At 47.4% G+C, this 13,442-nt stretch overlaps 1 pseudogene; it reads left to right on the plus strand.

The window, feature by feature from the left end:
* Positions 1-13,442, plus strand: part of LOC137346005 (netrin-G1-like) — a 52,446-nt pseudogene that overhangs the window by 20,662 nt on the left and 18,342 nt on the right.

The following is a 13,442-nucleotide window of genomic DNA, read 5'->3' on the forward strand; positions in this document are numbered from 1 at the left end:
AGATGGAGTGTTAGTTTATAAGGACAGAGCGGGTCAAGGGGTTTATTTTAAGAGAAGAATGATAACTGAAAATTTGAAAGAAAGATGGACAGAACCTGACGAGAGGGAACCGTTAACAATATCAGCTAACATCGGAGCCAGGAAGGGACTCGGCTCCATCCATCCAAGCACCGTGAAGCTGACGCCCTGGAGCTGCCGGCTCCTGTGCCCAGCCTGATACCATTCGCTCACCCCGGGTCCTGAATTCCCAGTCTAATCCCTCGGCTGGGCTTGTCCTGATGGAAATTGCCCCACACACAACGTCGGCTGACTCGGCGAGAGAGGGAGAAAGAGAGAAGGCAGTGACCAGGCGGGGGGAATGGAAGGGAGACGGACTCAATAAAGTGTCTCCAGAAAAAAATTAATTTACATGAGAAGATTTTCTGCATCTTCAGCATTTTGGCTTTTGGAAGAACATTTTTGTTTTCTGAGCAGATGTGAGGAACTGAGAATTGAACCAATGGAGGTGGAGGAGAGACTGTGTCTGCTGTTTCCCTTCCTGTCCTGCAGGGGGTGGTGATAGTCTCTTCCAGCCCCCACTCCCTCCACTGGGGGTATTTTCATATCCCCAGTGATTCCTGCTGTCATTCAGTTGATGGAATTCTGGGGATAAATATTCCGTTCATTGACTGGTAACACTGGGACCTGCCTCTGGGCTGCTCTCAGTTGTTTTGTTTATTCATTAATTGAATAATTGATGTAACCGGATATTTCACCGCGTTCTTGACCTGCTCTCTGAACTTGGACTGAGTCACCACATAAATAAATGTGTTTGTGCAACAACTTAAATTCGACAGCATCCATCCGACTTCTTTAAATGTATAATTAGAATCAGAATCAAAGTGATATGAGATTCCAAAATAATATAAAACATACACCAACCACAGAAGTATGAAGTTGCCAGATATGGTGAAGAGTAAAATCACAGACTTCCTTCTGCTCTCCATCTCTGGGTCACTGTGATCCTTTCTTTTGCTCTGACCCCTCAGTCCCTTACGGACTCGACTGGCCACTAAAATGTGTCTGACTGTCAGAGCGTTGAGCAACAGGATTAAAGTGAATGGGAGCAATGGGGTTAAAATCTGACCAAACTTGCGAAATGCCCCCCATCCGGGATCAGTATAATAGCTTTTCCTTCTGGAACAGAAAACCGGCACATTGTCGATTATCTCTCCAGGTTCATACTTAAAGTAGTGAGGAATGTTTTTTGAACAGAGCAGAATGCAGGTTGTTGTGAGAATCACAGCCGCAGTTTTCTCAGTGCAATATTTTGTTTTCAGCTTCTGGCAACAAATGGCCACAAATCGATCAAAGGTGAAAGTGACGGTGAACCAGACAGAACAGTCTATGGCTGCATGGATCAGGACAGCGATAACACTACACACAGGGGTGATCTTCAGGAAGGACACTGGGAAATAATGGGAATTGATGTTCAGCAGTATGACCTCAGTGATAATAACCAGTAGATCCGCCGTTGCCATGGCCACCAGGTAGCGAGTGGTGCAGGTGGAGAGGCCGCACTTTGCCCGGGACAGGATCACAATCGCCAGTAAATTAACTGTGAGAGAGAGAAGGGAAAAGAGACTGAAAATTACTGATCAAACATTCTCCGTGTCTGACCCAGACAGTAAGGGCAGAATTTTAGCAACGAAAACAGGGGGTTGGGGGCGGGTCAGAGGATAAAATTAAAAAATCTTAACCCTGACCCCAACTGACCTCTGACCTGCTCTCTTCCAGGTTCAATGAAGTTGGGAAAGGGGACGGACAGACAGTCGCTCCCAGGAGGCGGGTTGGTAATTTAAATATTTGAATGAGTCTGCAAGTCTCTGATTTAATCTGTTTTACAGGTTTCACTCTGTCCAGCCAGGATTCCCCGTTATACCCCACTTTGCATATAAAGACACCTGGGATTGGCTTTGGAACAGATTCCCCCTCTGGGATTGGGCCGCTCCCTCAGGATCCTTCTTCCCACCCTGGGACTGCACCCCATCTTCCCCATAATTGTCTCTCACCACTCCAAAGGATCGGACTGAACCCCCACTGATAGCACCTCACCATGGATCGGACCCCAGTACCCCCAGGGATCAGATCACAACCCCACGGATCAGATCTCACCGTCCCCAGGATCAGACACTCCCCCAACCCGTTCCCCCAAACCTGACGGGGACCAATCTCCAGGATAGCAAACCCCTCCCCAAGGTTCAGGATCAGACACTCCCCCTCCTCCTCCCCTCCTGCTCCTCCTCCCCAGACTCGGACCACACTACAGGATAGTAGAGCCATCCCCGGGGTTGGTGATCGACAGACCAGTGATCGGAGATGTCACCACTCTTTCCCCCTCTGGAGATGGTGATTGGACACCCCCGATATCAGGCATCTCCCCCAAAACACCGGGGACAGCATTTAGACCGCCCTGGTCCTGAGGCCTGCTCCAGAGTCCGCCCTGCCTGACTGGAAACCAAGCCTGTCAATCAGGCTGACTTCAGGGCGGGGAACCTGTCAAGGATAAAAGAGGCAGTCTGTGGAGTTAAAACTCTGAAACTCTGCTCCCCACCTATGCCACTCACCCCTGTTAATATCCAGGAATAAACATTGGAGTAAAAAAAAATACTGAAACTGCTGTAAATCTGATAAACATATGAGAATGATGGGTAGATCGATCCCAGGGGTGTGGACCAGCCTGCCAGCTGTGTGCCAATAGGGGATCCCCACATCAAGCACCAGCCCACACCCCCTCCACTCCCAGTGACTCTGGTGTAGCCATCCTCCATTGCCAGCACAGGCCATACCAGAAAGTGGGAGCAATGGTTATAATTGAAGTTTTAAATCTCAGTGTTGAGTCTGAGAGGCACTAAATGCTGAATTGAACAATTCTGTGCTGTTTCTCATTAAACTTCAGTGGAAGAGTATAGGAGGTCAGAGATAGAGAGGTCAGAATGGGATGTAGAATTAAAATGACAAGTGACCAGAAGCTCAGGGTCACACTTGCAGACTGAATGGAGGTGTTCAATCACTCAATCTGTGTTTGCTCCTCTCCCAATGTCCGGGAGATCCATCGTGAGCAGTGAATACTGTTAATAAATTGAAAGAAGACCAAGTAAATCACTGTTTCACCTGACAGGAGTGTTTGGGGTCTTGGACAGTGAGAAGGGAGGAGGTAAAAGGCCAGGTGTTACATCTCCTGAGCTTGCACGGGAAGGTGCCTGGGGAAGAGGAGCTGATGTTGGGGGTGGTTGAAGAGTGGATCAGGGTGTCACAATGAGTGGGGGGAAGAGAGGGAGCAGAATATATGTTTGGTGTTGGACTGAGCTCGATGTTGCAGAAATGTTGGAGGATGATGTGTTGAATGTGGAGGCTGGTGGGATAGAAGGTGACAACAAGGGGAACCTTATCATGGTTCTGGCAGGGAGGGAAGGGGTGAAGATAGTAACATGGGAAATAGGATGGACACAGTCGAGGGCCCTGTTAACCCAGCTGCCATTGCTGTTCACTGAACTGGCTCAGATGGAGGGGTGGCTTCTTGGAGACAAGAGCTACTCTTATAGACATGGCTCCTGACACCAGTGAGAAACCCCACCACAGCTGCAGAGAAAAGATACAACTCCCGTCACGGAGCTACAAGAGCCACCATTGAGCAGGCTTTCAGCATGCTGAAAGTGCACTTCCGCTGCCTGGATAGATCGGGTGGTGCCGTGCAGTACGAACCGGAAAGGGAAGCTCATATTGTTGCTGTTTTCTGTACTCTGCACAGCTACACATTCAGTAGCGGGGAGGCCTTGCAGGATGAGGAGAGATGTTAGCAGGACTCATCCTCGGACAATGAGGACACTGAGGACTTACAGCAGGAAAGATGCCTGAGAGGACAGAGAGCATCCAGGTGCTGCATGCAGGGCGAACAGCGAGCAAGGGATGTACGGCAATGCCTTATTGATCAAAGTTTTTCCACACCATAAAGACCACCATGTGCTTTGCAAGTCACACAGCACCCTCCTTCACCTGTTGTGCAGCAGTCTGCATCTGCAACATCTTGGTCTCCACTATTGCTGCCAGCAGCAGACTGAGCTATTGTCAATGTTACTGCATCTGTGGAGACACACATGAGTAATGTGGTACAGTGGCACAGTGGTTAGCACCGCAGCCTCACAGCTCCAGCGACCCGTGTTCAATTCCGGGTACTGCCTGTGTGGAGTTTGCAAGTTCTCCCTGTGTCTGCGTGGGTTTTCTCCGGTTGCTCCGGTTTCCTCCCACATGCCAAAGACTTGCAGGTTGATAGGTTAATTGGCCATTATAAATTGCCCCTAGTATAGGTAGGTGGTAGGGAAATATAGGGACAGGTGAGGATGTGGTAGGAATATGGAATTAGGGTAGGATTAGTATAAATGGGTGGTTGATGGTCGGCACAGACTCAGTGGGCTGAAGGGCCTGTTTCAGTGCTGTATCTCTAAACTAAACTAATACTGACATGGAAATGATGTTATTCTATACATTGGCAGTTCTGAAAGGTCAGTGATGTAAAGGGCGGAGACATGATCGGTACATGCTGGCACACTTCATTCACACAGTAAAAATGACACACATATTAGTGTAGAACATTTAGTGACTGAACTTTTGACAGTGTAGTGTCACCCATTTGCTCCATTATGTTTTTTTTAAACATTTGAGGGTGCTTCTTCGCGTTGCCATCTCTGCACTAGCAGCCTGACTGGAGGAAGGCAACTGATCTGATTGCCCTTTGGCTGTGGATGACTTTGGTGGTCGTCCTCTCTGTGCACGATGCCTGGAGGGCCCCAGCTGGCTGGGGGAATCCTGTGTCCGTGCAGAACACCCCTCAGACATTGTGGCTGCTGGAGCTGGACTCACCGGTGGAGGGGCGAAGGGGCCGGTGTCCACATTGGAATCACCTTGAGGGGCGACCCCAGGTATGGTGTGCAGGTTTGCCTCCCCCATCTCAGGGCTTGTTTCAACCCTCTGCCCTTCTGGGAAGGACCAGGGACAGGGACAGTCTCCATGACCCTGGTCCACCTCTCATCTTGCCACTGATTTGAGGATCTGATGTCCTCGGCGAGGAATTGCAGGTCAGTGTGAATCAATGGAATCTGGTTCTCCAGGAGGGCCACCGTCCTCTCCATGGATGATGCCATGTGCTCAAATGCCTGGGACATGGCAGCTGTCATGACCTGGATGGACTCCCACATCGTCCGCTCAAGACTGCGCACGACCTGTGACATCTCCACCAGAAGTTGCCACGACTGCTGCTGCAGCTCCAGGATGCCCTGTGCCAGGAGGTGTCCTGGGCCACCAAGTATTGACCTGCATGATACAATGAGAATAGTACACTGTCAGTCTTTATGATGCTTATGTAACTATTATGCCTACATTGTCTCGAACAGTACAATTTTCACAGTGATCATTGTGTCTATCAAATGGCTGTATGTTCACACAGGACCCCAAGCTCAATATCACCGACTGCCCAGTCCACATGTATTGCTGCCAGTTCCAGGGCTTCCTCCTCAGCCTGTGTCAGCGTCCGCAGATCCAGCACTCCTCCACCAGTCCGACTCACCTCCTGAGCATTGTGGGATCTCTTTGTCTGGTGGAGCAAGGAGGTAGATATTAAGAATGATAGCTCAACAAGATGACACATGTCACATGGGTGATGCTCGGTGTGCACTACTGAGTGAGCCACCCATGTAGATGCCATGCTCTGAGCAGCAGACAGGGGTGAGTTCTTTCATTCTGTTACGACTAGGTGAGAAAAAGGTCTAGGGTTCCCTTTCAGCTTTCACCTGGTCTAACTGTAACAGGGTTTAATTTTAAACACACCATGTTTTTAGCTCCCCATTGGTGAATCCCTGTTCACTGCTTTCCAAATATAAGGCAAAGAAACCAACACAAACAGGCTTTCTTAGGTTTAAAGAAGAAAAGTTGAAATTTATTAAACATAAACTTAAACTATAATTCGGTTAACATGTATGGATACACACCGCACTCCACACTAGCATGCATACGTGATCAGACATGCAAATAGAGACAGAAGAGACCAGAAGTAAAATAGTGGAAAGGTTTGAGCCAATATCTGAAGAGTTGTTGTTACGGTTCTTCGAGTTCACTTTAGAGTCCTTGATTGTAGGTAGATCTGGCTTTTCGTTGTGGCCCAGTATTCTTCTTGAACCTTGTTCGCTGTTGGAGACGTTTCTCTCTTGGGGTTCATGTGTCTTCAGTGGAGTCAGAGGCTTGTGAGAAAGAGATGGGAGCAGACAGGATAGAGATCTCTCAGTCCGAGAACAATCAGCTTTCTTCCCAAACCATTTTACAAATTCAAAAAACTCAGGTTGCCCAGCAGGTTAGTCATGTGACTAGCTGGTTTGACCATGTCCATTTGTATATTCTGCCTTCTTAGCAGTCAACTTGGAATGCGAGCTCCTCCACCTTCAACGTCTGGTGATCAAAAGTCCATTGTGGGTTGAATGTCAGGGAATGGCTGCTTTGTCCTTTCAAACACCATTTGTTAATATGCAAATGTCTTTTCCAGCCATGGCTGATCTGTTCAACAAGTACTGCTTAACAGTAACAGTTTAAAATCAATGTTCATAACAAAATCAATGCGCCCTGTTCTTGGCAGGTGGGGGTCGAGCATGACACCTCCACATCCAGTGGAATGAAATGCGATTTGAGAAAAGCACATTTCATTAAAAGGGTTGAGAAATGTAAGATACAGAAAAACCCATACATTTCTCTCATTCATTCCCATTCATTCATAAATCCTAAAACTTATTAAACCTGTCTTCTCTTGGTGCCAGTGCTATTGCCCCCTTTTTGGCATCCCAATAAACATGTGGTTCTTTTATTTTTTGGGAAGTTTCTCTTCCGTTTGCCCATTTCCATGGCTGCGTAGTCTTTGTTCCTGCTGAGGTAATTTTATTTTGAAAGAGTCAGTAGTGGGTGGGTCTATCCTGAACTCTCTTTCAGTGCTTTTCTGAGTCATGCAAAGGCTTTTGACTCCAGGAGATGGATCGTTGGCTTTTTTTCTGATTGTGGGGGAGGATTCTTTGCTAATCTCCCTTGTGTCCCAGAGGACACTCCTGCCTGCAGGTATTTGTGGCACTTGGACTAGGCGAGGCATCATCCTCATGGTTTCTCTGCCCCCCCAGAGGTCTTTCTTTGTTTCTGCAGCATCCTGTAAATGCTGTTAGCAACTCTGGTGGGGTGCTTCTAGTGTCTACATTTACGTAGGAGGATGTGAGGTCTAACTTTCCACATTTTCCGGATTTGGCTGACCGGACAGTAGGGGTTTCATCTGGGATTCCTCCCGGATTTCCTCTTGGTCACTTTTTCCCCTTCTCTGTCTAACCTCTTGTCAGCCTTGTTCCTGCCTGTTCATTTTTGTTCTCTGCGGGGGTCCCTTACAGTTCGCCAGCTGGAGGGTCCTCGTAACACCAGTACAGGATTTAGGGGTAATAAAAACAAGAAATGCTGGAAATACTCAGCAGGTCTGGCAGCATCTGTGGAGAGAGAAGCAGATTTAACGTTTCAGGTCAGTGACTCTTCATCAGAACTTAGGGGTGCAGATTTCACTGTAGGTTGGCGTTTTCCCTCAACTTGGCACATGTGGCAACTTCTGCAGTACTTCACCACATCTTTGTGGAGTTTTGGCCAGTCAATCTGTTGCCTTATGCAGGCTTTGGTCTTTAATATACCGGCATGTGCAGCCTCTGTAGTCTCATGGGCCCTTCTTAATATTTCTCTCTGCGACCATTTACTGGTGAAGTACTGCCCACTGCTTGCGCTCAGATCTGTGAGGAGAACTCCATTTCCTCATCAGTACCTTATTCTTTGAATAGTAGCAATCAGGGACTCCCTCTGTTTCACTTTCAGACTGGGCAGCCTGTGCTAACTCTGGCTATACGGGTCAGCTCGCTGAGCCTCAGCTGGGGAAAATTCATTTAATTCATTCCCTGGGACTCCTAACTTTCCAAAGAAAGTCTCAGACAGACAGACCTCATGGTCATCTGTCTGCAGTGCTAATTCAGTCTCCTCTGGGGGAGCTGGTTTGTTCATGGCCAGATCCACGACACATTCAGGGAAACTGCAGGGGTCCGTCTCCTGCCACTGCCCTGTCTCTCTGACATGCTGTGTTCTTTTTTTCACTACTGGTGGGCTACCACCTTCACACCCGCCAGATCATTACCTAGGAGCAAGTCAACCCCATCCACAGGCAAACTCAGGGCAATCCCTATGGTCACTGGTCCCAAACCTAGGTCGCTAGGTGCACACAGTGCACCGGTACAGGCATATACTGTCCTCCAATACCATTCACCACCATTTTAGTGTCCACTGCACTCTCTGGGAGAAAGGTCAGGCCTTTTCCCAGTAAAAGGGATCTCGTGACCCCTGTGTCCCTGAGCATCGCTATGGGCTTGCTTGCCCTACTCGAGGGATATGGGGTTACTTTCCCTTCAGACACAAAACCATGATGACCTTCAGGAATCCTATTAAATTTTCCTGCACTTGCAGCCCTAATATTCCTGTGACTCACTCTTACTGTAGTTAAAGTCACAGCTTGTTCTGCTGTGCTTTCCATTAGGGTTCCTTCTTCACTGAGTGGGTGTGCCCTGATTAATCCTACAGGTTTTCCCTTTAGTTTCCAGCAGTCAGCTTTTAAATGCCCTGCTTTATTACAATGGAAGCACACAGGTCTCCGGGTCTCACTCTTGCTTACGGCACTTCCTTTTTGGCTAGAGGAGTGGCCCCTGTGTCTCCTGCTTTCCTTTCTCTCCCAAGACTGCTTGGACAGATATCAGCTTCCCACCCTTTGTCCTTTCGGATTTGTGGGGGTGAAAAGAACTTATAAATTAAAGCAAATGCAACAGCCAGAATGGCCACTTGCCAGGCTCGCTGAACCCGCCGCTCCTCTACATAGGTCTTTATCGAGAGTGCGAGAGTGTTTAAATTCCTCTAACAGAATTAATTCTCTGAGATTCTCGTAGCTGAGCTGTATTTTAAGAACGATCAGCCACCGGTCAGTAGCCAGCTGCTTACTTCCTTGAAACTCCAGATAAGTTTGTTCAGTTTGCTTTTGGCGATAGGCTTTGGGTACTTTTTTTGTCAGTTCATAATTTGATCAACTCTCATCTAGCAACAGGGAATAAACCTCATGGGCATTTTCAGTTAGCTTGCTGTGCAGTAAAAGAGGCCAGGTCTCAGCTGGCCATTTTAACTGCCTTGCCAGTTTCTCAAAGGACCCAAAAATCTTCTACATCTTCCTCATTGAATTTTGGAATTAATTGAGTTAGTTTTAACAATTCTGTCTCCTGCCCTGAATTACGCTCCTCCATATTGGCCATGCTTTCACTGGGGTTACTCTGACACCCCCAAGTTAAGTTTAGTTTAGAGATACAGCACTGAAACAGGCCCTTTGGCCATCCAAGTATGTGCCAACCATCAGCCACCCATTTATACTAATCCTACACTAATTCCATATTCCTACCACATCCCCACCTGTCCCTATATTTCCCTACCACCTACCTATACTAGTGACAATTTATAATGGCCAATTTACCTATCAACCTGCAAGTCTTTGGCATGTGGGAGGAAACTGGAGCACCCGGAGGAAACCCACGCAGACACAGGGAGAACTTGCAAACTCCACACAGGCAGTACCCAGAATTGAACCCAGGTCGCTGGAGCTGTGAGTCTGTGGTGCTAACCACTGCGCCATTGTGCCGCCACTAACTCAAGCCACTTCAGCTCTCTTTCTTCACATTCTTTCTGGAATATTCTTTGTCTCTCTCTCTCCCTCCTCTCTCGTTCCTTCTCCTGTCTTTCTTTCTTTCCTCTCTTTTTCTTCATGTTCCTTCTGGAAAGGTCTCTCTTTCTCCCTCTCCTGTCTCTCTCTTTCTCTTTCTCTTTCCCTGTCTTCTAATTCAAATTTATTTTGTTCCAGTTTTATCTTTCCTGGCAGTACCCTGTCTGGGTCTGCTTCGAACACTGTTTCTGATTCTTCAGATTCAAGGGAAAAATGGTTTACCACTAGCCTTAGGATTTCAGACTTCCTCGCCTTGCCACGTGCAGTGATCCCACACTGCTCAGCCATTTTCCTTAACTCAACCATAGACAGTGCTTTGAACTTATCCCAAGTTACTTCACCCTGGCTTGGAGAGTTACTAGCTTCAATCACAGACATGTTAGTATTCAAGCACACACAACCACAAGAAAACCAGTACTAAAATCATGCTCTTTTTTGATTGGGAACAATTTGATTTCCCACTTCCAATTTCACTTGCTTGCCTGTGGGTCAATTCCGGACAATGGCACTCAACTTTCTGTTACGATCAGGTGAGAAAGAGGTCTAGGGTTCCCTTTCAGCCTTCACCTGGTCTTAATGTAACAGGGTTTAATTTAAAACACACCATGTTTTTAGCTCCCCCTTGGTGAATCCTTGTTCACTGCTTTCCAATTATAAGGCAAAGAAACCGGCGCAAACAGGCTTTCTTTGGTATAAAAAAGAAAAGTTGAAATTTATTAAACTTAAACTCTAATTCGGTTAACACCTATGGATACACGCCGCGCACCACACTAGCATGCATACGCAATACACACATGCAAATAGAGACAGAAAAGAGCAGAAGAAAATTAAACTGGAAAAGTTTGACTCGATATCTGAAGAGTTGTTACGGTTCTTCAAGTTCATTGTAAAGTCCTTGATTGTCGGTAGATCTGGCTTTTCGTTGGGGTCCAGTATTCTTCTTAAACCTTGTTCTCCATAGGAGACTTTTCTCTTTTGGGGTTCATGTGTCTTCAGTGGATTCAGAGGCTTGTGAGAAAGCGATGGAAGCAGACAGGAGAGAGATCTCTCAATCCAGGAGCAAACAGCTTTCTGTCCAAACCGTTCATAAAAATTTAAAAAACTCAGGGTGCCCAGATGATTAGTCATATGACTAGCTGGTTTGAGCATGTTCGTTTGTGTATTCGGTTATCTTAGCAGTCAACCTGGAATGCGAGCTCCCCCACATTCAATGTCTGGTGATCAAAAGTCCATTGTGGGTTGAATGTCAGAAAATGGCTGCTTTGTCCTTGCAATCACTGTCTGTTAATATGCAAATGTATTTTCCAGCCACGACTGATCTGTTCAACAAGTCCTCTTTAAACTCCAGTAACAAGTTTAAAATCAATGTTCCTGACAAAATCAATGTGCCCCTTTCTTGGCAGGTGGGGGCAGGAATGGCAATACATTCATCCATTTATATCACGTCATTCCTCCCTGCCCAAGCTCACTGTCTTCGGCATGGCAGTGGTACACATGTGTCACTTTGTGTAAGGCACCCAGGTTCAGTGGAGTCTTGATACAAAGTGCCACTTACTTTTGTGGAGTGGAGATGATCGTTCATCCTCTTTCGACACCTTTCCCAGTCACGCCGGATGACCCCATGGCTACTGACTTCCTCTGCCACCTCCAGCCAGGCTGCCTTGGTTGGGCGGGAGGGCCTCTTCTTAGCATTGCTGGGGAAAGGGACCTCCCGCCTTGCCCGCACAGCCTGGAGGAGAGTGTGCAGGGAGGCTTCGCTGAACCATGGGACCACCCTGGAGCGCCCCTTTGACATCTTTGTATTTTTGTCTGGTATTTAAATGTACAGGTTATTCCTCAATGTAACTGCTTGAACTTCTGGCTGCGAGGTTCTTTTTTCAGGTTTTAAAACTAATGCAGGACTGGCTGCCTTTTAAACAGGCCCCAGCACCTGTTTATCACATAACCCAACACCAACTACAGCACCGGAAATCCCACCCCCTCCACATCTTTTGGGAGGGGGGGGGCGGCACATCACGCATATGTTAATGAGCCGCTGCACTCAAGATCGGCGGTGAGCTGGTAAAATGCAGCCCACTGTCTCCCACCGTCTCCGAGCTCGAAACGTAACAAAGAGAGCTGTAAGAAAACAGTCAAATCATAAGTAGGTGTGAATGGCCACCGTCCATCCCCATTGTGTAGCAATGACTTCAACCTTCAAATCATTCTGGGTGGACAATAGAAGCTTTAATCAGCTGCAAATGAAAAATGCTATCCTGAGAGTTTATGAATTAACACCGGAAGCATATCACCAAAAGTTAGCAGTGGGTGCGAGAGTTCAAAATTAACCACAAGGTATTAAGAGAGGTAACCTGGTCTGGCCTACACATCACTGCAGATCCACAGCAATTTGGTTGACTCTTAAATGCCCTCTGAGGTGGTGTTGCAAGCCACTCAGTTCAAGGGTAATTAGGGATGGGCAATGGCCTAGCCAGTGATGCCCACATCCATGAATGAATAAAAAAAAATCCTGTTAGGGGATTCCAAAAACAGCCTGAAGACTCATGTGGAAGAGCAGAGGGTTTGAACAGCCAGGAATACTGCAACCCTCACTGCTGATTACGAGCTCACGCATAGATCCAAGAGCACAGGCAAACCTTTACCTAATAACCCCCAGAAATTCAGAAAAGACAGAAAAGGGGAATCCGATAGGAGATGGGATTGCCAGGAGAAAGAAACTAGGAATGAGGGTGTGAGGTCTTCCCCCACAAGCTAGAAGAGAAGGTACAGGGAGCAGGACTGACACCTGAAGACCTGTGTGTTCCCATTGCAGTAAAACAGAATACACAAGGTTAGACTGCTGGAAACTCAAAGGGAAGCCCGTCAGCTTAATAGGGATCTACAAAAGCAGTCCTGAGAAGGATACCCCTGTGGGTGGTGTAGCAGAGCAGACTGTGGCCCGAGCTCCCAACATTGACCCCTCTATCAGTACCATCCTGTGCATGGTAGAACTGGACAAAATCCCTGAAAGTTACTGAAGTTTTGTCCACCAGGGAACAGTATCCCCATATCCCCCTATGGAAATGAGCAAGTCCATCTTACTGTTCAGGGATAGCAGGGTCACTCATTCCCTGCTGTTGGAAAAAGACTTGACACTTCTCCCAGAAAGCTCCATGAATGCCAAGGCCCTAATCAATGGGATTGGAGGTGGATACATGTTTATTACCCTCTATTGGGTTCACTTACAATGTGACCTAGTCTCTGGACCAGTTACTGTAGGGATTGTCCCTGAGCTGTCGGTGGCTGGGATGGATTTCCTGCTGTGTAATAATTTGGCTGGCAGTAAGGTGGTAACATCCCCCATAATCCTAGACCAGCCAAGTGAGAAGAGAGAAACAGAGCAGTTACAGGAGGAAGTCCCGGGGATCTTCCCAGACTGTGTACTGAGCCAATCCCAAACCAGGCAGGCAAGTTTAAATAATGAGAAGCCAGGAACTCGGTTAGATGAGCCAGAGATCTGGCTGTCTGAGAGCTTCTTTGGGAACCTGAATGGAGGAGAGGAGGTGCTCAGCCAGGCCTCCTTAGCTAAGACTCAGCAGGCAGACCCTACTGTAAAGAA

The sequence above is a fragment of the Heterodontus francisci genome, chromosome 29 (genome assembly GCF_036365525.1).
Source record: "Heterodontus francisci isolate sHetFra1 chromosome 29, sHetFra1.hap1, whole genome shotgun sequence".
Classification (NCBI taxonomy): Eukaryota; Metazoa; Chordata; class Chondrichthyes; order Heterodontiformes; family Heterodontidae; genus Heterodontus; species Heterodontus francisci.